This window comes from Hypomesus nipponensis, chromosome 10, assembly GCF_054491055.1.
Source record: "Hypomesus nipponensis isolate SF chromosome 10, ASM5449105v1, whole genome shotgun sequence".
In the NCBI taxonomy this organism is placed as follows: Eukaryota; Metazoa; Chordata; class Actinopteri; order Osmeriformes; family Osmeridae; genus Hypomesus; species Hypomesus nipponensis.
The window spans coordinates 1,788,060-1,814,873 of record NC_140370.1 but is presented as its reverse complement, the minus strand read 5'-3'; the positions used below and the strand labels follow the sequence as shown (position 1 = coordinate 1,814,873).

At 41.3% G+C, this 26,814-nt stretch overlaps 1 pseudogene; it reads left to right on the top strand.

Annotated features, from left to right (window-relative positions):
* LOC146270801 (uncharacterized) overlaps window positions 1-17,185 on the top strand; it is a 28,188-nt pseudogene extending 11,003 nt beyond the window's left edge.
* The last annotated feature ends 9,629 nt before the right edge of the window (window positions 17,186-26,814 follow it).

The window sequence follows — 26,814 nt, the reverse complement described above, 5'->3', positions numbered from 1 at the left end:
CTATACATTAGTATGAAGAGCCATGCCATGTGAAATACTTTGAAATACTTCAATAATACTTTGAAATACTTCAATAATTATGATCATACTGGGGTATATTTCCTCAGAATGCGATTTCGTGGAGCAAGAATGTTGTTTTGCGTTCGTTATTATACCGTTTGTATGACGAATTTTAAGGATTTTGGGTTGAAAATAGCATCTGATATTTACACAGATAAGAGACATCCTTCTTTTGAATTCAACAACAAAGACAGTATAATGTGAGACTTCTGTCTCCCCTTCTTTTGGATGTGATATCAAGACGAAATCCTTCATTCTTTGAATCGCGCGCGCTCCCGCGAGGGGGTGCCAATCCAGAGAGTCATGCATTATGGGGGTGATAAGTGCCCTCACACTCTAGAACAACACACAACCGTTGCTTCGCCTGACAATCACGGACGCCGCTACGTCAAGCGTCTGTAATGTTGGACGCCGCTACGCCAAGCGTCAGCAATGATGAACGCCGCTACGCCAAGCGTCTGCAATGATGGACGCCACTACGCCAAGCGTCTGACATTTTGTGGATAGCTAGGAAGATAAGCAGCTAGCTCACCAGAGACCGGAAGGGAACCGGAAGTGACCATGTGAGGCGATCCTTCGATTAAAGTCAAGTTTCTTAACATCTATTGTAATTTTGTCAATTAAAAGTTGTAACTAACCAAGAAGTTTCACCCATTCGTTTTTACTTTGTAACTATAATTTTAAAAACCTTCAGCAAACTGTGCAACTGGCTGGCTAGGCAGGCTACTGTAGCTGTCATTGTTTTTTGCCTTTCCTCACACTCACAGCCCAGTCCCAGTTGTCAGTATGCCTGTGTTATCGATATGTTGAGTAAGAATATGATAGTTTGGAGAAAAGTAAAAATGTGTATTGATATCCTTCAATTACACAAAATTGTTAGTTTACTTGCTGTGCCAACTAGCACTAAATCCCATATTTGTATGTCACTTTGTATAAAAGTGTCTGCTAATCTCAATGAATACAATGTCTAAGAGTCTAATGACTCATGAATTTTCCATTCATATATGACCATTCTATGAATTTACATCTATACATCTATACCTCCTGGGGACCCAGACCAGATCAAGACCCATCTAACACGGCACACAATACCCAAATATTCGAATTCATGTAATTCTTCAATTTTGAATCAAACCACTATAACCACTCTTGACTTTTTTTATTCAAATAATAATGCCTACACAAGTAATTGTACCCCTATAAATGCTATTATTGTATGTTCTAAAAGTAACAACAAATAAATCAACAATAACAATTGTTAATAACAATAATAGTCTGATTTTAACCTTTTTATATTTAGCTGAGACATCTTTAACCTCTCCCTCAGCCTGTCTGTACTCCCCACCTGCTTTAAGAGGACCACCACGTCCATGTGCCCCAAAACACCAAGGTCAACTGCATGAACGACTATTGCCCAATAGCACTGACCTCTGTCATCATGAAGTGCTTCAAGTGGCTAGTCAAAACATTCATTTGCTCATCGCTGCTTCCCACCCTGGACCCTATGCAGTTTGCATACCAGTACTACAGGTCTACAGACAATGCCATCACCCTGACTATGCCCACCGCTTTCTCCCACCTGGACAAAGGAATACGTATGTGAAGATGCTGTTCTTTGACTACAGCTCAGCAGTCAACACCATAATCCTCTCCAGACTCAGCTCGTAGCTTGTGGACCTTGGACGAAGCACCTCAATATGCAAGTGGATCTTCAACTTCCTGACGGGGAGGACACAGGTGGTGAGAATAGGTGACCGCACCTCATCCACACTGATCACCAACACAGGCACCCCCCAGGGCTGTGTGCTCAGCCCTCTCCTGCTCTCCTTGCAAAGCACAGTTCCAACCTCCTTGTTAAGTTTGCTGCCGACACAACCGTTGTGGGCCTCATCTCTGATAGTGACGAATCAGCCTACAAAGAGGAGGTTGATACCCTGACATCATGATGTCAGGACAATAACCTCTCAATGTCAGCAAGACTAAGGAGATTATTGTGGACTATAGGAGGCGGCAGGAGGAGGAGCATGCAGCTTCAGGTCAGCTGCAAGCAGGTCAGCTGCGTCAGGTTCCTTGGGGTGAACCTCAGCAATGATCTCACCTGGTCTGATGCACAATAGAGAGCACACTGACTGGTTGCATTACAGTGTGGTATGGGAGATGCACAGACAGGGGCCGCAAGGTCCTACGTGGTGTGGTCAGGTCTGCTGAGTTCATCATCAGCAGGTAGCTTCCAGCCTTACAGAACACCTACCACACATGATGCTTCAGGAAAGCTGACTGTTACCACCCATCCTTCAGTCTTTTTTCCCCTGTTGCCTTCTGGCGGGCAATATTAAAGCATTCAGTCTCGCACACGTAGACTGGAGAATAGTTTCTTTCCAAGGGCCATCAGGCTTCTGAATGTTTCTGATACATTCTCACTGGCCACTTTACACACTGTCACTTTCAGCTACTTGTACTATCAGCAATATTGCACTAATTCTTACCCCACTTGCCTTTAAGTCAGTATAGGTTTATACGGTTAGTATAGGTTAATATGTGTTTTACAGGTTTAGTATACTGTATTGTATATTATTTTGGATATTTAGGAGTTTTTATTTTCTTATCATAGATGTAATGTTCAGAGTACTTAGATGCTATGCCAGGTTGCTTTGTGTTGTCTTGTCGTAAGAATTTCAGTGCCCAGTCTGACCTTGTGTTGTTCTGTGCATCTGACAATGAAAGACTTGAACTGGAACTCAGCTAACAATCAGACTAAATGGTAGAACAATGGTGGTGAAAACAAATCTTCCTGTGGACACATAAAACAACTTAAAATACAAGAAATGGTATTTCATTTTAAAACCAGCACATACAACTCATATTCGCCTCTTCTTTGTCAGGGACACATAAAAAGGCTCTCTCGATAGTGACTTAGGACTCCAGCAAATACTATTGTCCAAATATTGAAAGCAAGCACAAGGACAAGCAACTTTAAATGCAAAAACATCATTTATTATCAAAATAGTAGGATAATCAATACATTATGACTATGTAACAAAATCAATACAGAAAAACGCCACCTTCAGAGCAAACAATAACAAAGGTATTTTAAATGCAAATAAACTAGCACACCTAAGCAAGTATAGGAGGCTTATCAAACTCAGTGATCGGTTTAGCTTCTCCATTTGTAAACCCATTCTGCATACTAAAATAGCGACGCCTATCTTCTATTTATACTGTCTGTATGAGTCAATAGGACATTACCATTACCTGAATGACTTGTAGTGACCGGGAGGATTTGCCTGTTGTGATGATAGTATAAACCATGTTAGATTGTTGGCTCTGTGTATTGTTTGGGTCTCCTCTCCCTGTCTTCTGTTTCTGTGTCTTTGGTTCTGTTGCAGGATGGCAGGCAGGTAGAGGAGCTGTGATTGCTGCAGGGGCACACCGGTGACCTGTGCCTTGGTCCTTAATAAGCTGTGCCCTAACAAGCTAGTAATCTCCATTACTAGCAGGAACATCATCACTGTTTGCTTTTTAGTTTGTAATGATTCTCTATACTTGCACTGATCCCACATCCATTCCCTACACTACTAATTTACATGACCGTCACATACAACCGTTTTTTTGCAAGCACTTTCTATTGAATAAATACGTTGTTATCCATAGTCATGTGGCTTGCCACTTCCTTCATTTACTTCTGGAGCAATAAAGTATCAATCTAATCTTTCTATGAACCCGGTTAACACATTATCGTACACTGCTAATCGTCAGCTAACTAAATGGTAGGCGAATAGACAATCAAGCTTGATATGGTATAGTCATGAACTAGCACTGTTCAAAGATGTCCAACCCAAGTTCTCAATGTCTGCAGAAAAACACAAAAGAGCAGAAACCTGCTCTCGCAATGCAGTGTTAGGCTACTAATAAAATAATTGTGATAACTTTCATTTATCTTCACAGTTCCCACTCACTAGGGATAATTTTCCATAACAAATAACGCAATGCGTCCTCTACTTTTATGAGGTGACCTGACACTCAGGTAATTGACCCTTTAGTGACACCATCTATATGGGTAACACCATTTTCATTATCTGGGAAATCATACTCTAATATTTTGTTACATTTCCTTCTCATGTAATACACTTTCCCCTATATTCAGCCTAATAACATACTCCAAACTAATACAATGTACTATCATTAGGCTACAGTGTCTTGGTAAAGGGTGAAAAATACTAGATTTTAATTAAGCTTCCATTCAGGATTACGACTGCAGATGCATTGATTAAAGAGAAGTTTAAAGAATTATAATAGACATTTGTGTAAGTCCAACGGTAATATCTGTAGGTTGCCACCTACACTCAGAAGCCGATTGCTACTAAGAAACCCTTTTAAAATCAAACACTCTAAAAGTAAGGTTATACAATTTAATTTGATGTCTTTAATTAATTCAATTATGCCTTATGTGTCACGGTGTGTGGTGGGGTAGGAACCAAATGCAGGAGAGTAGCCATACATTGCCTCAAACAAAGGGTTTATTCTTTTAAACGGGAAACAGCCAGGGTCTGTATAGGTGTTAGCACATTTGGCGCCCTAGGCAAGATTTTTCACCAGCACCCACTCTTATGCCGCCCTAGGCGACTGCCTATGTCGCCTATAGGAAAGACCGGCACTGGACAGGGTACTCACATTAACAAGGGTAAGGACAAGACAAAGACTGGACACAAAACAGGAACTTAAAATACACAGAACCAAACAAGACACAGGTGGACAAGATAGTACAAACAAGAACTGAAACCACTCAACGAGACACAGGTGAAGACAATGGCAGACACAAGGACACGGTAGGGCAGGGCAAAACCAAAAACAGGGGGGCACGGCTGTGGCCGTGACATGCCTGCCCAAAGGTGGGTGACTGTATTATCCCAGACTTCATGTACTGTTTGAACTGTACATGGGTTGTGTGTATGGGCAGTCTCAGGGTTATGTCACAGGTGTTGGCCTCTGGAAACACCCTTGGTGCTGGGGGAGGACCAGGGGGACAGAAAGATAGTCAAAATATAGTATTTTCCTTAGAGTAGAGGTGCTAGACATGTCGTAAATGGATACAGGTCACTATACAAACGTTGAATGTATTCATTCACACAAGGTAGTATAGCCTACACTAAACTTTTCAAAGTGCCACAAAGTGTATAAACCCGGCATGAGGTGTGTAGCCAACCAGTGCTTGTTTAATGCTGTCATAACTGGATTCATAAGAAGATTAGATAAGAACTTCAGGAAGTGACAAGCCACGGTAATAAGAATAAACATGTATTTATTTAATAAAATGTGCTTACAAAGAAACGGTTGGTAAATTAGTAGTGTAGGGAATGGGTGTGGGATCAGTGCAAGTGTTGAGTGTAAAGAATCATTACAAACTAAAAAGCAAACAGTAATGATGTTCCTGCTTGTAATGGAGACCCAGCTTGTTAGGGCACAGCTTATTAAGGACCAAGGCAAAGGTCACAGCTGTGCCCCTGCAGCAATCACAGCTCCTCTACCTGCCTGCCAACCTGCAACAGAACCAAAGACACAGCAACAGAAGACAGAGAAAGGAGACCCAAACAGTGCACATAAAGGCAACAATCTAACATGGTTTATACTATCATCACAACAGGCATAGCCTCCCGGTCACTACAAGTCATTCAGATAATGGTAATGTCCTATTGACTCATACAGCTGTGAACAGTATCCTTTCTGAAGTAGAGCCATGGCTAGTGTTTGCTGACCATGGCAGTGTTTAACAGCATTCAACTCAAGTTAAAAGCAGTAGGCCTACATCTTACACAGCAGAAAGACAAATCTTTATTTCAGGTCATCTACAAGTCCCAGTGTGCCAACAGTGTGTGAATGTGAAGGACAGCCGATGAACCTTTATTTATCTCACCGTGGCTGTGTATTTCACTTTTCTAAGTCTATACAAGAAAGATGACCGCTCAACAAATTGCCATCACAATATATTGGCACGAGAACCTATCACTTCATAACTGCTACCTCCAATCACTGTACATACTGTCCTGTCACTGTACATACTGTCCTGTCACTGAACATACTGACCTGTCACTACATACTGTCCTGTCACTGTACATACTGCCCTGTCACTGAACATACTGCCCTGTCACTGTACATACTGTCCTGTCACTGTACATACTTTCCTGTCAGTATACATACTGCCCTGTCACTGTTGGCTACATATACGTTGACCCTGGTACCTTACTGTCATGTTTTTTAATATGGCATCATGGTCCTGGGGAAACTCTGTTTCACTTGTACAACCATAAGTAATTAAAAATGACAATAAAATACACTTGACATGAATAGTAACAACAGTTGTATTTTGCCACCAACTGAGTTTGCATATTGCCTCTTACATTAAGGAATGTTGGCAGTGAAACCAAATCGCGCACAATACTGAGGCAACACAATCGCAGTGCAAGGAAAGTTCACAAAGCTCCAAGCCAGACAACCAGCCAGCCTGATATTACTGAATTTATTTGTCTGTAGTCTGCACCCCTTTCAAGTATTGCAATTGTGACCACCAACTTCATACTAATAGCTAACTAGCTAACCAACATTGCATTTCATAGTAGCTCGCACGAGCATCCCTAGACCTACTTGACTTACGTATTAGATGTTACAATTGTTGTCATAATTTCCCATCGGAGATTCAAGCAAGCAGACTTTAATTTTGGAGAACCAGACGCTGATTGTGCCAATCCAGGCGTTAATTTCGTGTGGTTCGCTAGACACGTCTCAAAGTTTGAGACGTAATTTACGTGTGTAAATGGCAACGTGTCACGTGACACGCTTCAATTCGAGGCGAAAAAGACACCGACTTTGTATGGAAGTCTGCGTTTTTTACGCGTGGTTGAGACGACTTTGCATGTCAATTCGGCGTTAATTACGCGTGGTTGACACACGGGGGCGTCTTAATACTTGCCCACTAGGCCTTCCATAACGTTTACAAAGGTAACGTCGCCGTATACGTCGCCGCTATCGAAGTTCCCTCACTTACTACGTCGCCGCCATCACTCCCAATGGGAACCAATGCTAAAAAGGCTGAGACGACACGCACCGTGTATACAGTGCATGCTGTTTGTGTGTGTGAGGGCACTTATCACCCCCCATAATGCATCGGGTGATACAACACCGGCTGCTCATAAAGACCAATGTTATTTCTTCAGACTGTAGGACGGCTCGTTTTGATAAAAATGACTTTGTAGCTCGTTGTTTACCTTACTACAGTACGAAATATGCGTTATTTGTGATTTAATAACATTTTGCTATCGAGTAATTGATCCCGGAAGTTTGAATCTGTGAATGTCATGCCAACTTTACCGAACTCTGTCATCATAGCTGCCATAGAACGGCGAAACTAGCTACGTCTGTCGTTCGTAATACCTACAAACAAATGCTTCGTAACAGTATTTACTTTTTATCGGCGATAATGACAACAGAGGTTAAGGAACTTGTCTTTAATCAAAAGATCGTCTCCGTTTTCAATTTGAAGCAGTATCTAGCTTACTGTAGGAAATCTCCCATTGCATCCTCTCTAGCTTCCTCGGCTAAAGTCCGAAGCCAGATGGATGACGAAGCATTTATTATTCACGACTACGGTGTTACGGTGCGTTCACACTGCAGACTTTTTTACCGCTCTGCACCGCTGGCCTTCGCACAGTGCTCCACGCTCGGGGGCGTGTTAAAAAAGTTAATACAGAGTTGTAGTTCTCTAGTAAGGTCACTGTTGTAGTTTGTGTAAAACGGTGTCATGGACAAGTGCGCAGACTTGGGTTCATGTATTTACAATAGCGATCATTATTGATATATAGGTGCTTTTACACAACATAGGCCTAATGCAAGGAATCAGATACGCTGACGAGATGTTGCATGATCGTGTCAACTAGGCTATAGGCTACAGTACTGTACAGAACTTCAAACATTTTTTCCAGTAACATTCGCTAGGTTATGGCCACTACACATTTACTGTATGGCTAGCGAGTGACTGCCAACCAGCATTTCAACGTTGAATGTCAATCGTGTGCCGGGTAAACTAGACTACTGTAGCTAGACTAGTAGTATGCGGCTAGCAAAGAAGAAAGCTAAGTTACGTACTGTAGCTAGCTAAAGTGACGAGACTGAATTTAACACACATTGACAACCTCGGCAACCCTGTGCCAGTTATACATGTTTTGTTAACGTCTCTTTAATCGTACAGAGGCGTATAAAACAAGACTGAGTGCGTAGACACACATACGATGAGTTGCTCTTCCATCTTGAACTCGTCAAACCTAGAAATGTTTACCATGACAAACAGTTGCTACGTTACAAGAAACCAACCCGATTGGCCAACGCTAGCGTTTTCACGCTCCTCATTTACAAGTTGAGAAAATCCAACTTTCGCCGCCCCGCTCGCCTTCCCACAATACCCTACGCGAGCGGCAACGCCCCGCTCGCCTTCCCACAATGCCCTACGCGGGCGTCAACGCCTGGTTTCATTGAAAATGAATGGGAAGCCGACGCCCCGCTCTGCCCGCCCGCTGCAATGTGAACGCACCGTTACTGTAATACAGTCAGTAAAAATACCACTTTGACACACTTGCAAGAAATGATCTGCTGGTTAGATGTAGCATGATCTTATTTACCACCCACAATAGTTCCGCTTTTTTGCAGCAGCATTCTGAGTTAGAGTAGCTAGCTTTTGCAGTCACGTAATGTGACAAGATATAATTAAAAACTATCAAAAACTCACCAGGGACAAAGACAACATCGTCAACCCTGCACCACGGATTATTATTTTGATGTCATCTTTAATTTCAGTGTCTGAATAGGACTGGGTGACTGATTAGTTTCTCCTCCACCTTGAACCTGAAACCTAGATTGTAGGTTTGCTGACAATGACCAACCGTTGCTACGTTACAAGAAACAAGGAACCAATGCGATTGGCCAACGCTCTTCATCACTATATTTAAGAGCTAGAAACACTGTTCAAACTGTATTTCTGTTTTCAGTTCATCTTTCAGTTATTAATATTTTTCAGAATCAGAATGCGTTTTATTCGCCCAAGAAACTTCAAACAGACGTGGAAGTAGAAGTGCACCATCATTTTCTTTGACAGGTTGAATTTTTTCAGCTGCCGTAGGAAGTATCCTCTTGTGCTTTCTTGGTGAGGGAGCTGATGTTCAGTTCCCAATTGCGGCAGAACTCCAGTGTTGACTGGGGTTGCACAGGGTAATGGGGGTGACTGTCTTAAGAGCATAAAATAACGCTTTAACATTTATGAAATTAAATCAGATTTTCTTTCAAGATTTTTTTTCATCACTTTTTTTTCTCCTTTTTCAACCGTTAGAAAAGATTGCAATGCATAACAATGACAGATATGCCTGTCACACCATTTTGGTTTCAAAGCAGCTCTTTTTTTCACCTTCATACTGCTGACATACTTTTGTCTGCTATGATATCGATAACTGTTATAAAATATACATCTTAATCACAAAAATTGGTCCATTTGACTAACTTCAATCTTTTCTCAGTGTTTCATTCTTTAATACTTTTAACGCTTAAATATGTATGAAAGTCAATAAGATACTGTTTTCATTACTCTTTTTTTTCCTTTGTCAACAGTAAGAAATTATTGCAATGCATAACAATGACAGACATACTTTGAACACTTTCACCATTTTATTTTTAAAGCACATACCTCTTTTACAAACTTTTAAAAATCTTTTCAACTGTTTGCAGCAAACACACACATTTTCTTCAGGAAACGTACCTTTCTAGTTAAAGAGTTATTTTTTATTAAAAATAAACCTTCAAACTTCAATAGCTTTTTGGTCATGTGATCTATAATCCTCAAATTAATTTCAGTGTTCACTGACTATGCATATATTATATATATTAGCCTATATATATATAAATATAAATATAAAAAAATATATTCCCCGAGGAGCATGCCCCGGACCCCTGAGGGGGTTTGGATCCTTGACACCTTTTTCATCCCTGATAAGTTTGCACCCCTGTTAAGGTTACACACACATTTTCAGTCTTGGTCTGTGGACCCCCTGAAGTAGCCCTGGCCATCCCTTGGCCACCCCATATATAAAAGTCTGGTTCCGCCACTAGAACATCAGTCACTTTCTTAGCACTTTCAGGGGCTTCACATACACGCAGCAGTCTCGTACGTTTATCTCGTCTGGCGTGGGGTTTGTGTTGGGGAATGCCGTTGCTGCTCTCTGCCCGGATGTCTCTGTTGGGTACGGCAGAGAGCCGCTGCAGGCACAACCATTCGCCAAATCAAATATTACAATGATTAGTATTGTATCATGTGGAATAAAGTATCAGTCAACAAAACTACTCTGTCCTCCTGCCTGAAACAAGCGAAGCCAGGTTCATGCAGGGGACGCGAGACGTAGCGCGACTAGCAAATTGTCATCACGCGTCAGGCACTCCTAATAAGGTGGGGTATATAGCAGGGATCCCAGCTCCTGCATTGCTAGTGCGACACAAACGCTCTCAGTCTCCTGCGGCCTCCACCCTTTTTTCTGTTCTTTTTCTTCTTTCTCAGGGGGAATGCTGTTGCTGCTCTCTGCCCGGATGTTGAAACGGTGTCTCAGGAGACAGTGTCTCCGTTGGGTGCGGCAGGGAGATGCTGCGAGCACAACCATACGCCACATCAAATATTACAATGATGTATTGTAACGTGGAATAAAGTATCGGTCAACAAAACTACTCAGTCCTCCTGTCTGAACCAAAAATGACATATTTGGGGGGAAAAGACGTGCACTTAGACCTTTTAATTTGTCTCATGTCCCATCCGCTAACATGGAGGGGGCGAAACTTATGATATTGAGATGCTTTGGCTTCACTTTTGAGGGGCTGTTACCATGTCAATTGTTTTTACAGTCATTGATGACAGCAAGCATGTGCAAATAAATAATCGTCTATGGGAAAGTATTGTGGGCAGGTTACCCAGAGTTAGTTACGTAGTGGCTGTTTATCAATCCACGTTTTTCTCCGTTCTTGCGTTCTTGCAAACTAACCCTAACCAAATTTGGTTGCAGTTCCATCAGAGCGGGCGAGTGCAAAATGAATGGGAGTCTATGGAGCTAGACGGCTAAATTTGTCTCTTTCGCCTGATTGTTGTTGAGAAATCTCAGATTTGATTGTAGTTTTTTCAAGTTCAACATGGATTATAGGTTGAAAGTTGAATGAACCGAATACTTATGTCCTTTCGATTTCTTACAGGGTGAGTTGTTATTGCCCATAACACGCTAGAATTCTGCTAATGAATGCTGATTGGTTAGTGAAGGACTAATTACAACCAGAGATCCGGCTTGATGGCATCCTAAGCGGAACCAGAATGTTAGAGCCCGTCTACGGCATTCTCTGAGAATGTCTAGGTGGACTTTTTCGCCCAAGTTCATTTTTGTCTGCAGCAACTTTTTTTTTTGTAGCAGGCACTTTTATTTGGCTATCATTTTGTATGTACTGTGAAATGTGTGTGTGTGTGTGTGTGAACATTTTGGTGTGGTCTTTAAAACATTAGCAAACTAAAACTCTTTCTAGCACGTGTATTGACAGGGAGAACCTAACTTGTCAGCTGTGAACTTGTCGATGCCTCAAGAGAAAAAAGAGAGTGACTCAGAGCTTGCCAAAAAGCAGTATATCTGGCCGTACGATGTGTATAACATCATTGACATTTTAAAAGGCTTTTTAGAACAAAAAAGCGACTTGAAAAAATCTAAGACCCAGCAGTGTGTATTGTCTCCCCTTTCGAATGCAACATTCAAATTACTAGACAAAAAATGATATCCTGAGAAAAGTGGATTTTGAGGGAAATAGCTCCATAGACCTCCATTCATTCTGCACTCGCCCGTGAGCATCTTCATATGTAATCACAGTGGAACTGCAACCAGTTCAGAAGCCAGAAGTTTTCAGACATTTGTGACGGTATGTAACAGATGTAGCCATGCTCCGTCACAACAAGGTGTCGTTCGCCACTCGCTGGGCTCAAACGCACGACCTCTGACTTGCCAAGGGCGACCACTACCAACTACGCTAAAGAAAAGCTTGCTGTTCGTTGATGCAGGTGGCCTAATCCATACCTGAGGAGTGAGTTGCACCGATTCACACCAGTTACATTCACCCCTCTGAAACTCACTCCGGCGGTCAGCTGACGCTAACCTAGTGAATGCGGGTCACGGCACCAATATGACGGTATGTAACAGACGTAGCCATGCTACGTCACAAGGTATCGTTCACCACTCGCTGGGCTCGAATGCACAACCTCTGACTTGCCAAGCGCGACCACTACCAACTACGCCAAAGAAAAGCAAGCTATCCTATTACAGTGAGTGAGTTTCACCGATTCACACCGGTTACACATTGGCAGTTTATCAATCCGAAGAACGCCAAGAACGTACTTGCGTTCTTGAGAAGAATGTTCTTGCCAAGCGTCTTGCAAGACCGGTCTTGCAAGACCGCGAGGACGGGGAACGATTGGAGATACATGTGTTCTTGCAATGACTTGCGTTATTGCTAACCAAGTTACCATCCGATGCATCCTCAATAAAAGGGGCGGGTATTTTTGGCGTTCTTGGTGACTTGTGTTCTTTGGATTTGAACCATACTTCAGCAATGAAAGATGACGAAAAAAAACATGGATTGATAAACGGCCACAAGTCACCGGAAGTGTTCTTGATCCGCCCCTTTTATCAAGGATGCATCGGATGGTGTCTTGGCCAGCGAGAATGCATCTGATTTCCCCGAAGTCATTGCAAAATGTCAGGAGAGGCGTAAAAACTTCATAACTGTAAGTTTTTACAATTCATATTTCAACAGTACATGCAAACAAGCATCTGAATTCAAATGTGACGAAAAATGGGCAGTGTAGTTGCTGAAAATGTGCTTATTGGGGTGTGCTTGCCTTTGGCGAGCACAAACCATTGTTATCTCACATATATATTATTTATTGTTTCTTTTCGCCCCCCTAAGGATGCCTCAATATTTGGACTACATAGACAACGGCGATGTCAAAAGGTTTGTCTCGGTAGCGATTGCGTTGGTTGTATTGGGATTTACGTTCCATTGCACGGTTTAAGTAGAAATTACGTTTTTGTGGCGAAAAGTGAAGCTAACGGTGGCTAACTTGCTAGCCACAGTCACTGACGCCACTAACGTCACTAACGTCACAAAACTCGCTTGACTATCTCTAGCAGAACATTAGTTTCGCATCTGTTAACTTGGGGGATACTAGTCTGCAAGGCAGCTGCAGAAACGCCACAAACAAAGAGGCCAGGGTGATATTTAATCATTTTACTTTGTGATGTGAAACATAATTGTGAAATGTAATGTACAAAATTAGCTGATATTTATTAAGTAAGTAGGCCCACATCTACTTTCGGAAACGGTAGTCTACTATTTCACTGAAGCATTAGCATCATGACATTAGCCTCTGTTGCTTGGGCAACACATACTACAGTGGTCATGATGCATCTGTTTTCAATCGTTGAAATAAACATTCCTCACAAATACGTTTTTGTTGTAGGATTTATTTTGACATTAATAAACGATTTGTTGGTGAAATGACCATTACCTGTGGTTTCATATCAGTGTGGCGGCTCACTGCAACGCTGTAGCCTACCCGAGACACTAATGAGTAGCTAACAAAAACATCTCCACAGCTGTTTAGGAAGTCAAACGGCGACGGAACATGTTCGGCTTTCCCCTTACTCAAAAGTTTTTCAATAGGTGAAAGTATCTGACTACTAACCTGAACTTTATTGCCACAGCCTAAACTTTGTCAATGTCAAAACTTTGTCTGTTCATGAAAATAATTAATGTCAGCCTGCTTCAGCCTTGCTTTGCTGTAGGATATACATTTCACTAGGTCTTGCAGCGCTGCTTGATTTACTGAAATTATTATGAAATGTTATGTTTTACTAGCCATTTGCCTTCTTAAGCAAATCACAGTATTTCCCACCCCTCATAGTGTAACTGAGACGACCGTAAATAGCCTAAGTCATCTTTCAAGTAATAAGCCCCCGTTGAAGTGTTGAGCAGGAAATTAGCTGGTCTGTAGAGATCTTGGGTTGGTGGTTTTACTGATGCAGAATTCGCTCAAATAAAATCGATAGACGTAATGAGTGGCACATAACGTGAAGTAGGCCTAACATTGCATTTTATTTTGTTTGAGTTTTAATAACTTGTCCAGTGCATTGGGGCAAGTAGCACTAGCCTAAATTGATCTTCCAGACTTGCCGTACAAAAAAAATCCACTCTTCCCGGACAAGCCTTAGCTACATGGCTAGACTGTTGACACAGATCAGAATCCATCATATCTTGGACACTCAAAATCAGCAAATCTTGCAGCCAAATCAAGTAGCCTATATATATAGGCCTTTATATGGCTACAAACTTCTGGTCGGTTTCTAGCTGGCTACTTGTTACCAAGTTACAACTTTGTTGCAGGGGCATTCTTTGTCCACATTGCGAGCTAACAGTGTCCGGTAATGATGTTGCTATAAATAATGATGTTAAACCGAGACCACTAAGCTCTCAAAGAAAATGTAAGGTCAAAGAAACAAAAGAAAGGTTTGAGGTTACTCTGAAAATTATTAATAAAATAGGCTTCTAATAATAAAACTGCTAAATCCTTCCCTAACTAGGCTCCTCTATCATGCATAATGAAACTTAACGTTTTTTAAGTAATCAATAAGCCTGCGCTTGCCCTCATTACTCAAATGATGCCGTTCAGGGCGTTCAAATTACATAATAGGACGATAATAGGAGGATAATAGGACATAATAGGGCAACCAACAAGTTGTTTATATCTGATTACAATTTAATAAGTTATCTAGCGCTGCATCTTCATGAGCTACATATGGCCTCCTTCTCTTCCAACCAACCAGTATCACCTCTCCTCCATCTGAGTGATGCATGTCATTTTTACAAACTTATTATCAAGGGAACACAATGGTCAGAACTGTAGTCATACACTTAAATGCTTTTTGAAATATGTAAACACCAGGAGAGTATGGGCAGCTGGGGCAGCCGCAAGCACACCCTCACAATTTCCCCAGAACTTGTATGCTCTCTAGTTTTATTGATGAAACAGCTCATTTGTAAATTTGCTATGACTTTTTGATGACCTAGGGTATAGCCAAGAACACCTGCGTCTCAATTCGTTCTCTGTCCTCGGGGTCTTGCAAGACCGTTCTCGCAAGCATCCTTGCAAAAGAACGTACTTGCATTCTTGGCGTTCTTCGGATTGACAGACAATGGATGAAAGGACGATTTTGAAAGACTATTATGCAGCTAAAGGAATGCCACGTATAATAAGCTTGTTTATAGAACTGACTTCCCTTGAAAAGTCAAGCAGCAAAAGTGTGACTGAATATGTTATCTGCGAGGAGACAGCCATCACAGCACTGAGAAACACTGGTGAGACATTGAGTGATGGGTAGTTGGTAGCAATAGTTGTGAAGCGACTGCCAGAATGATTCAAACCATTCGCTATTTATGTCACGCAAAGTCATGCGACAATACCTTTTGCAGAATGTTTGGCAAAACTCTAAATACATTCTCACTCTCTAAAAACATTTTAAAAAGGCCACAGATCAGTGTACTTGTCCTCATCAAAAATGGAAGGTAATGTTGCAGGAAGAGTGAGGATGAGAATGCGAGCATCCTTTGAGCAACATTGGTGTTTCAAAACCCATTGACACTGTATGACTATGTTTAGCTTGTGTTCTGCTCCTCTCTCTTGCCAACCGTCTCTGGAGGAGGGGATCCCTCTCTGAATTGCTCCTCCCAAGGTTTCTTCCATTTTTTCTCCCGTTGGGAGTTTTTCTGGGAGTTTTTCCTTGTCTTCCTTGAGGGTTTAGGTTGGTTGCGGGGCAGTTCTATGGGCGTATGTGAAGCCCTCTGTGACATGCTTGCGTGTAAAAAGGGCTATACAAATAAATTTGATTTGATTTGATTTGATTTGATTGGTTGACCATGTTGTGAACCATGGGGCAACATTGAGAGAGGCTCGACAGAGAGTTCAGCCCAACCTCAGCCGATATACTGTTGCAACAGTAATACAGACATTTCGCCAAGAGCACAGGTGAGAACTACTTTTCTCTACTGTCTACAGTATAGAACAGTAAAATGCAGCCTATATGCACTGCATCATTATTTTTGCGTACCCATTCACTGCAGTTCATGATTGAAACAATGCCTAGAAGTCTGGCCTGTGACATTTTACATTTTGATTGTTCAACATTGGACTGAGGCCCGACAACATCATGGAGGAAGGGACTGAATATTCTCAGATGAACAAGAGACAGCTTTCATAAACATGGTTTTAGCCAATAATGCAATACGCCTCCGAGAAATTCAGACAAACATCCTCAATGACCAAGTCCTTTTCAGTAATGTCAATCAGGTCTCCATATCAACACTGGGGCGAATACTATAATAAAAAATTATGTACAGATGAAACAACTGTACAACGTGCCATTTGAAGGAAATTCGGAGAGAGAAAAACCTGCGGCATAAATATGTTTAGGTAAGTACAGTAATGTACACTTTTGGTGGGTTTTTCATCAGGTGTGTTCAATATGGATACAGTACAGTTAGAGATGCTGTAAAGAAAAAGCATTTTTTACTACTACATTATTGACTGTATATGTAAAGTGCAAAGGCACTTCACACAAAACCTACATGTACATTTATACATCAAAAGGCCTATACGTATTACAGTAGGCCTACAATAAAGTACAATGTGCTACTTTCTGTTTTTTAGAGAGTTTTGCAAATGGATGCTGATGCAATCTGGGATGAATTCATATTCATAGACGAGGCTGGGTTTAATCTGACAAAGTTTAGAAGAAGAGGGAGAAACATCATTGGCCACAGAGCTTTTCTGCATGTTCCGGCCCAACGTGGTCGTAACATCACAATGTGTGCCGCAATCACGCAGAATGGGTTCCTCCACCGCCATGCCAAGTTAGGTCCATACAACACAAACCACATCCTCACATTTTTAGACCAACTACATGACATTGTCATACCAGAAAACCAGATAGAGGCAGAGCAGATGAGATACGTTGTCATCTGAGACAATGTATTCACCGATTTTCACCGATCTGCTTTGGTCCAAAACTGGTTTCAACAGCACCCATCATTTTCAGTTCAGTACCTTCCACCCTTCCCTAACCCCTTTGAGGAGTTTCTCTCTGCATAGCGGTGGAAGGTTTACGATCTCAAGGCTTATGTCAGGATACCCCTCCTTCAAGCCATGGAGGAGGCGTGCAACCAAATTGAAGATTCTTCCCTCGCTGTCTGGCGAGAGAGAACGTAGCCTGCGATGTGGATGAAGTGCTCAGGCCCAATCCAGCTGGGCAAAGAGATGATACCTAGGAATTATTTTTTCTGTATTGAATTTGCTGTATGCTTTCCTTTGTTTCCACAAATGTATTTGCTGTGTTTCAATTTGAAATCTGTTCTTATTTTCTGTACAAAATGCAACCTATAGTGTACGTAGACATGCATACAATGTGGAGAAATACTATAAATATTTTCACAGAATCACTGTCAATCAAAAGGAGATGCAGTCTTTCGATAGAACCTCCAATCAGGGCTGGCCCAAGCCTTTGTGGGGCCTGAAGCAGAATTTATTTGGGGGCCCCTTGGCGTGAATTATTTTTTTTTCTTAATTACCGTATGTATTCGATTAAACCTCGATTTTTGGGGCCCTGTTTATTCGAGGGCAGCGTTTATTTGAGGGCAACATTTAATCTAAGAAATACAGTATTCTAGGCAAACTGCGCTAGCATGCTAACGTGTTAGTTCGCTACATTAAATGTTCTTATATAGTTTGAACAGTACAGTCTTCTAAAGCACCGATTAAGCAACAAGCAAATGTCAATGTTAGTTAGACTAGCTAGCTCTATCTCATCTGCTTTTTGTTAACGCTGATTTGCAAGTAATGCAAGAACAGCTAGAAAACACCTAGACTACTGTACCTACTGTAGCCATGTAAACTAGTTTAGCTTGCTAACGCAAGAGCACCTGCTTCTCTCCAGTTCTTTCAATAGATAATCTAGACAGGCGTTAGCAATAGGATAGACTGCTATTCGTTTTCTGGCAATTGTTTTGTAAGCTTCCCTTCAAATGTCGACTAACAGCTAGTTTCTAGCTAGCTAGTCATAGTGGACCCCTAGTGCAACACAAGAGAATGTTCATTAAAATGACATGCTGTTGCTAGGTATTTCAGGACATGCTGCTCCTACTGTATTTCTGGGGTGGCGTGTATTACACAATGTTCATGTTTGGTGCGGCGTTTAATCGAGGGCTTTTTATCAAAGAAACACAGTACATTAAACTGGAATTACATGTTCTCTTTGGGGCCCTCTGGTGGCCATAGGGGCCCTAAGCAGCCGCAAAGTTCGCTTATGCCTTGGGCCGGACCTGCCTCCAATCATCAGGGGGAAGCCCAGCATCCAGGACAGCCCACACAATCGTAAATATTTGACCATTAATATTTTGAAATGTTAGGGGAAACTGAGCTTGAATAACTTTGGTGACTTTTTATAGCACAAAATCACTGTCAATCAAAAGGATATACAGTCTTTCTACAGACTCTCCAATTATCACACGGAAGCCCAGCGTAGGCCAGCCCACTCCTCAATTCACCCCCAGAGACGCTGAGCGTCCAGGGCGGGACATAATCGCAGCATTTATCCAATGACCATATAGTTTCGAACCACTGAAAAAAACTGTTCAAAGCAGCCCCATTGAAGTCCATGGAAGCTGATCCAACAGGGAAGTGCACTGTGACGCTACGGCTAACATATGTAGCTGATTCTGAACAAACTCGTCTTCGATATGAACGTGTTCTAACGCATTTAAAATGTTTACACAATAGCAAATATTTGACCATGAATTTTTGAAATGTTAGGGGAAGCTGAGCTTCCCTTGCAGTCTAAAGAAATCGCCACTGGTGTGTAACTTGTTCAAACAGAGTCCAGTTTTATGAACCATGTGTGTGGCATACAGAAATAGGTTTTTATACATGATTGTATAGTTTTGAACAAAGTGTTTCTTTTGCAAAATACTTGAGGTGTTCTGCTACTTGTAGCAGATAGCATATTTACTTGTGTCATGTTAAACACTTGTGTGTCTAGTTGTGTTAATCTTGTGTTGCGTTTTGACAAAGTGAGCCCTGTTTTCAAAATTGTGCTTAAGCAATCGGAAAAAACTGTATACCTGTTTATGGTGAATCTGAGCACATATTCCGGAAAAAAGCAATACGGCTGTAGCAGCGAAGAGGAAATTGGCGTGGGAGACAATTGCTGGCCGAGTCAATGCATACATTTGAAAGCAGTACCCAGTCCATACATTGAACATTTAACCACATAATTTTCTACCGGCCAATCAGCGATCAGAGGTAGTGACTGAGAACAATAACGTTGATGTTGTGCGCTAGTTTGTGTTGTAGTTCCGTATGGCGGCGGAGAAAGATGCGACCAAAGCCATTGGGTCTGTTGTGGCAACGCTGCTGAATATCCATAAGCTAAAGCCGGAGCAAAAACAAGTTTTGCTGAGTTTTGTTGGTGGCCATGATGTTGAGGCCCTCCTCCCCACAAGGTTCGGGAACAGTTTCTTTTTCCAGCTATGGCAGCTGGCTCTCTTACAGTAGTGGTGAAGGAATTGGCTAAGGCGAACGCTAGCAATTGGTTATGGCAGATCAGAGTGGCTCTAGGGAGATCCAATAGTTTTAAACTTCAACAGAGTACCCGCCTACAAGGAAGTCAACGCTTGTCAATGGAGCGAGCAAGAGTGGTTAGGACCAGGCTGGGTGAATACTGCATATCTGCGTGTTCAAGTTCAAGTCTTTTATTTATCAGGTATATAGAACAACACAAGGTCAGACTGGGCACTGAAATTCTTAAGACAAGACAACGCAAGCACCTGGCATAACATAACATATAAGTACACAGAACATAATTTACATCTATGCTGAGCTTAAATAAGTGAAACTTCCTAAATATACAGATAGCAATAAATAATCGACGATACTAACCCTAATACAAAAAATTCCTAAATATACTGATAACAATACATTTTAGCCTCCTTACTAGCTAAGTCGAGTGAAGCTGTGTTGAACGGAGGTAGCCTGTAATTGTCACGTTTCCGAAACATCAGTGTTTCACCCATTTCATGTTGGTATGCTTATTACATAATTCTTCCATTAGATGTAATATTTCAAGTTGCCAAATGTTTGAGATGCATAAAAATACATTGCGACATTGGACTTGACCAAGCTACATCGTGTCCGTTGTCTGTTTTCTATAATTCCCCTTTGCAGGGGCACAACAGACACAGTCTCAACTTGATGGCTCTCACACCTCATTGTGTAACTTACTGTAGCATTGCTAGACATACGTTGATAAGTTAGGGTCAACATTGTGGTGTGATTGGTTGTTCTTGGATATAAAAGGAATTGTGTAGCATTCGGGGTGGGGGGAGAATTGATTCACATTTGAATTGCAATTCAGTCTTGTAGTGATTCACATCGATTCACAACTTTTAAAATAAAAAATCGCGAAACGATTTTTTTAAATCGCGAATCGATTTTTAGAAATCGCAAAGCAAATCGGATTGTGAGGTACCAAAAGATTCCCACCCCTATGAAGCATTGTTCTGTGGATTCTTAATCTCCTGACACCTTCTCCTCAGCTCTGGCTTGTCCTTCTCCTCCTTCCTCACCTTTTGCTTTCTTTCTCTGGTTTACAATAATCATGGTAGAGTAGGTAAGAGTTAACCTTGAACATATTTGCCTTGTAATTGATTTTATTCATTTGCAATGTTATTAAATGTTAATTGTATCTAACCTTTGACCATTCTTACTCTGATTTAACCCATAGAGTCAACTATAATTACATTGGTATTGGCATTATTTGGTTAATGTTAATAGACTGTTTGGTTTCTCATCTTCCTTCAAACCATAGGGGAATTCGTTTCCGTTGTTTGGCCAATACCAGGGACGTGCACAGGCTATGGCTAAGGTTGCCCGGGCAACTGCCCATTTGCCCTCATCGAGTCAAAGTGCCCCTGGGAGGAAAATAAATAAATAATAGTACATTTAAACAGCTGCAGAATTTTATGTAGACCTAGATTTTAAAAATCGCCACCCGAAACATTTCATAAAGTAGCCTTATTCACTTCCAATCAATAAGCCTATGGGTAATGAGAGTAGAAGTCACAAGGGGGAGGGGGGGGTATGCCCCCTACTCTGTTTACTCTGCGGTACTGCATGCGACTGCCACCTGAGCCTGCATTTTCTTGCACTTGAGAAACGGTCACGGTTGTTTTATTCTGTGTCAATAAAAACCTCTTTGACATTGTCAGAAAAGGTGAGTTTTAAGTTGTAGAAATGTATAACAAAGGGACGATCATCAAGTTTTATGAAATCAATTAAAATCTTCATAAATCCAGGCTCAGTTTGCCACGTTTAACATAAATAATCAGACGGCTAGCTTGCCTACCAGACAACCAGCCCATCAAATTTTTTGGTAGGAAAACCAAGCTACATGTCTGCTGATGGTTAGTTTATAACATTTTGTTTTAACAAGAAGAATAAATGATGGAAGTAATGCATTACATAGAGAGCGTATAGCGTCCTACTGGAGTCAACACCGAGAGCGCTGCATTTGGTCAGCAGTTGATAACCAGTTCAAACTGGTCAAGGAGTAGCTGCCTCGCAGACATCTCCGCCTGGATGACCGAGCACCACCTCCAGCTGAACCTCGCCAAAACAGAACTTCTCATCATCCCGGCCAAACCCTCCATCTCCCACAACCTCTCAATCACCCTGGGATCTGCGACGGTGACCCCCTCATCCTCTGCCAGGAACCTTGGGGTTACCATGGATGACGAGCTCTCCCTCACGGCCCACATTGCTGCGGTCTCCCGGTCGTGTAGATTCACCCTCTACAACATCCGGAAGATCAGGAGATACCTGTCTGAGCACTCCACCCAGCTGCTTGTCCAACACTTGTCCTCTCCAAGTTGGACTACTGCAACTCGCTGCTCGCCGGTCTCCCAGCATGCGCAACCCGCCCTCTTCAGAGGATTCAGAACGCGGCGGCCCGCCTGGTCTACAATCTACCCAGACGCTCCCACGTTACCCCGCTCCTCATCTCCCTCCACTGGCTACCCATAACGGCCCGCATCAGATTCAAGACCCCGGTACTGACCTTCCGAGCAGTGAACGGGACTGCACCCGACTACATCAAGTCTCTCCTGCAGCCTTACACCCCCACCCGCCACCTACGGTCTTCTTCAGACAACCGCCTGGTGGTCTCACCGCTCAAGACCGCCCGATCCCAACACAAGCTCTTCTCCTGCCTGGCCCCCCAGTGGTGGAATCAACTCCCCACCTCCATCAGAGACACAGACTGTCTCTCCACCTTCAAGAGAAGGCTCAAGACAAGACGCACTTGTTCCGGGAGTACAACGGTACTTAGGAATGGTTTGCTGAACCCAACGCTGGTTTCCTGACTGTTGCTCTTGTTTGTTAGCGGTAGCTGATTTAAACTGTTTTCTATTTTAGTTAATCCTATTTTTATTGCTTTCCTACAGGTACACTTGCACTTGGAGTTTCATGTTGTTTAATTGTAACTTGTTTAACGACATGCTCTTATGTTTTTCTCCCTTTAGCACTTATTTTTGGGTTGTTCACAATGTGTACTTCTTGTTTTGGCTACCCGCAATGCTTTGGGGTTATCTTGTTGTTATTATCAGTGAACTATGCACTTTGTAAAGCTCTCTCTTGGAAGTCGCATTGGATAAAAGCGTCTGCTAAATGAATAAATGTAAATTACATGAATCATTATCATTAGTAGGCAGGCTATTTATTATTCTTTTTTTTTTTTTGGGGGGGGGGGGGGGGTGCCCTTTTTTCAGGCCAGAGCAACTGCCCTCAAATTCCTGTGCACATCCCTGGCCAATACCCTCTAAAATCTTGAAATTGGCTTGCTGGAACACCAGTTACAAGAGGGTACGTGGTCAGAGGTGAATCATGTAAATTGTAGGAACAATAGCCGATAAAAATACAAATTGTTGTATTTCTATTTGTAGGCAATGAAGAAGATCAAATACAATTTCAACGATTTCTTTATTTCAGTGCCAAAAGTATTTGGTCATTTCTGAGTGCACATCCACGGTGTGTTACATTAGCGATGTAAGGGCTGAGAATCTTGCTAAAATAAATTATGGAGTGTGACAAGAAATGGAAACATTAACTTAGGTATTCATCAGGGAATCTAAGCACATCTAATTGCAGTCTTAAAATCCTCTCCCGGCGTATAACTAAGCGAATTAAATTTTGTTAGAGATCGGTCAACTGAACCAGGAAAGGACACACCATGTCTGCCAACTGCATCAAGCTCAGAAAGTGGGACAGGTAGAAATGCAGAGTTTGTCATGGAAAACCTACAAGCGAGTAGGTTAGGTTCACAGAGTAAGTTACCATGGACACTGACCACAAGTTTTCGTTACCTCTCTTTCTGGAACTGAAAACCTCAACCTCATTTGCCTCATTTTAGGGTTACCCAACTCAGGGTTTTCACCAAACCCGCTTTCTGGAATACCCCAGATAGTGGCTCACATGAGCCCTAAGTTTTCAGACAGTGTTACTGACAGTGATCGCTTCCAGTAAACTTGTTAAATTAGCCAACCCTAACCCAATATATATTTCAAGCTTATTTGCGTATTGCATATTTTCAGTTGGCAGAGGGTAATGTTTGAATTGCGATTCCAGTTGAGATACTGCCAGTGACAACATTATTAGATATAGATTAGGACCATCTTGACACAGGATTGCTCAATTTCTTCGTTTTGATGCAACTGTTTCAACTATGTGATGCTGCAACATATTCTATCGCCATTCTCTCTTCCACTAAGAGAAATGACAAGAGAACCCTGTTTCATTCTACACTACAGTCTTAGAATTTTGAAGTGTAAATGAGCAGCAACAAATGCATGCTTTTTAATCTATGCCATCTTCATAGATAATAAGTAGCATAGGCCTACTTATTTAAAATATACAGAAATATCAGTCATAACATTTCAGTAACTATTGGCCCCCTCTTTGTTCATTGAAACAAATTCGCTTTTAGGCTACAACCAATATTCAGCTGCTTTCAAAGGGGCTGGCTAGTGAACAGAACATCTATATAACTTGGATATCATTTGAGATATATAAATCAGTGATTTAATTTATAAAACATTGTGTTACTACATTTGCAATGTACAAGCGCTATATGGTAAATTAGCCCTACAATTATGACAATTGGCATGTAATGACTTCTGTTATAAACATAACGTTTAGATGTTTGTGCTGGTAAGACAATTTAACAGAGAACTCAATTTTGATCAACATAACTCAAGCAATTTATAATGTAGGAAACAGCAGACAAGTGAAGGCTACATAATCATTTACATGAATGTAGGCTTCCACGGCATTATCAATTTGACTAGAATAGATGTGGAGGTTAAACAATGACAGAGAATTTCAAATGTGATCTGAGAAATATAGGTACCAAAACTACTGAGAAGAAATGTAATCACCAGCTGCATCACGGGCACTGCATCTATAATTCCAGAAATCTTAGTGTGTGTGCCATGCTATGCTCTAGTTCCTTAAATTTGGCAAGATGTGGACATGTCAAAAAATGTTTGTGTGTTGTAGAAAAGTTTTCCAGTGACACAGAAAAACAGCTCCTCTATTACCAGTGTTCAAATGCACGATTTTGAGCCTCAACTCACCACCTTTAAATACAACAGGTTGTAACCAGCAATCCAATTTTAGTTGTTTAGTTATAATAGAGAAAAGTTGTAAATAGAATACTAGTAATATGGTTTGTGACAAACATAAGTGGCATGGAGTTATAAGGTATTGCTATATATAACTGCTAATTTTTAAAAATTCTGTCTTCATATGTCTCACTGTTGCTGTTTGGGATTTACTGTTCAAACTTCACAACAAGGTGTCGCGACCACTAATACACGTGAGTTGAGCACAAATATAAGTAAATATAAGAAACAGAAATGAGGACTGGATTCTGAAAATTAAGTGATGGTGAATAAATATTCCCAGCAAAGTATTTACAATGTGGTCTCCTCTCTGCATACCAACCACCATTACAGGTATGGCGCTTCAAAGTTTCACCAAAATGTTATCAAAGTCATCTTTAAAATCGTTACATCGATTTCCATGAAAACTAGCAATCAACAAATCAGCTTGTTTAAAAATGTTTTAGTAGTTCTGTAAATTCCATGTCACATTCCAGTGCTTTACTGGTGCACCAAATATAGGCCATGTCATCATATCATCACATTGTTATCATATCTAACATACCAGTGATGGTTACGTCACGGTTGACTGGGATGACAAAAGCCCACTGTACAGTATGTGCCTCCTTCTGTAGATTGACACTTCCCAAGCTTTTTCTCATTGTCAAGGAAAACCATAGTTTATCGAATATTTTTTCTGCAAGATTGCTGTTTGCTGACCTCCTCTTAATGACCTCTAGGACTGAATGTGATCTGTGTTCCCAAAGTCCTCACAATTTACAGGTTTGTGGAATCTACCCTTTCCCATACCTTTCCTCTGGCTTATCACCCAAGTGTGACGTTCAAGTAAGAAAAGAGGGGACAAAGTGAGAGGTTGGGCTCAATGAATGAGGGAAAGGAGAAATGAAGCATTTTGGGGAAAATAATGGCAAAAAGGAAAACAATAAAACCAAATGAGTAAGATTATAGTACTTATGAATAACTCGTTATCAAGATCTAATTAAAACCTGCCGTCACAATTGAGCAAAGACCACCCTAAATACAATTTAAAACTTGATTTGTGCTTTTAAACCAATCATTTACTGATGAATAGTAAGCCTCAGTGTTAAGTTCAAATTTCCAATATTTAATTTCTGAGAGGTTGTAAACAAGGCCATAATGAATGGTAGTCACCCTGTCAAAGAGCAGCATTCAGGCTGCAGTGACTTCCACGGACTAACAACTGCATCATTTAGAGGGTAAGAAGGGCTCTTGCTCTATGGGCCTCTTGGTCCAATAGAAGGGAAAATGACACGTACGCACACCTCTGGATTCCAGACTGAAGAATAAATATATTTCATATTGACAAATCCCTACATATCAAAAGCTTTTCCATTTTGCTGGTAAACTATTGATTGGGGTTTATAATTATTCCCGAATTATTCTGCACAACAATGAAACATCACAGGACATGAGTAACTTTACAAGACAGATTCTCTAGTGCAACTAATGTCAGTATTTAAACCCATCTTCGAAGGTCATGATCTTGACACAAATTTTGAAATCTGAAAGATCAACCACGGAAGAACCACAACAACTTATAACCATTCTGTCATTTCAAATATCAGATCTATGAGCACATGTGAAAGCCTGCTTATCAAACACTCATAACTCAAAAGTTATTGCTAGTTTTTCCAGTTAAATACTAGGACATGACCATATCTTAAGTCGCCTTTAATATAAAGCTCTATTGTACCACTTGTATTTTTTGATTCTCCTGAAAATTGAACTGCAGGCCAAAATAGAAAAGTCCCAGCCAGTTAAGAGACTTACCTGTGTTGACAGTGGCCACCAACAGGCCTATAATGAAGACAAGGGGCTTGCCAAGACTGCTGTTGGGAATCATGG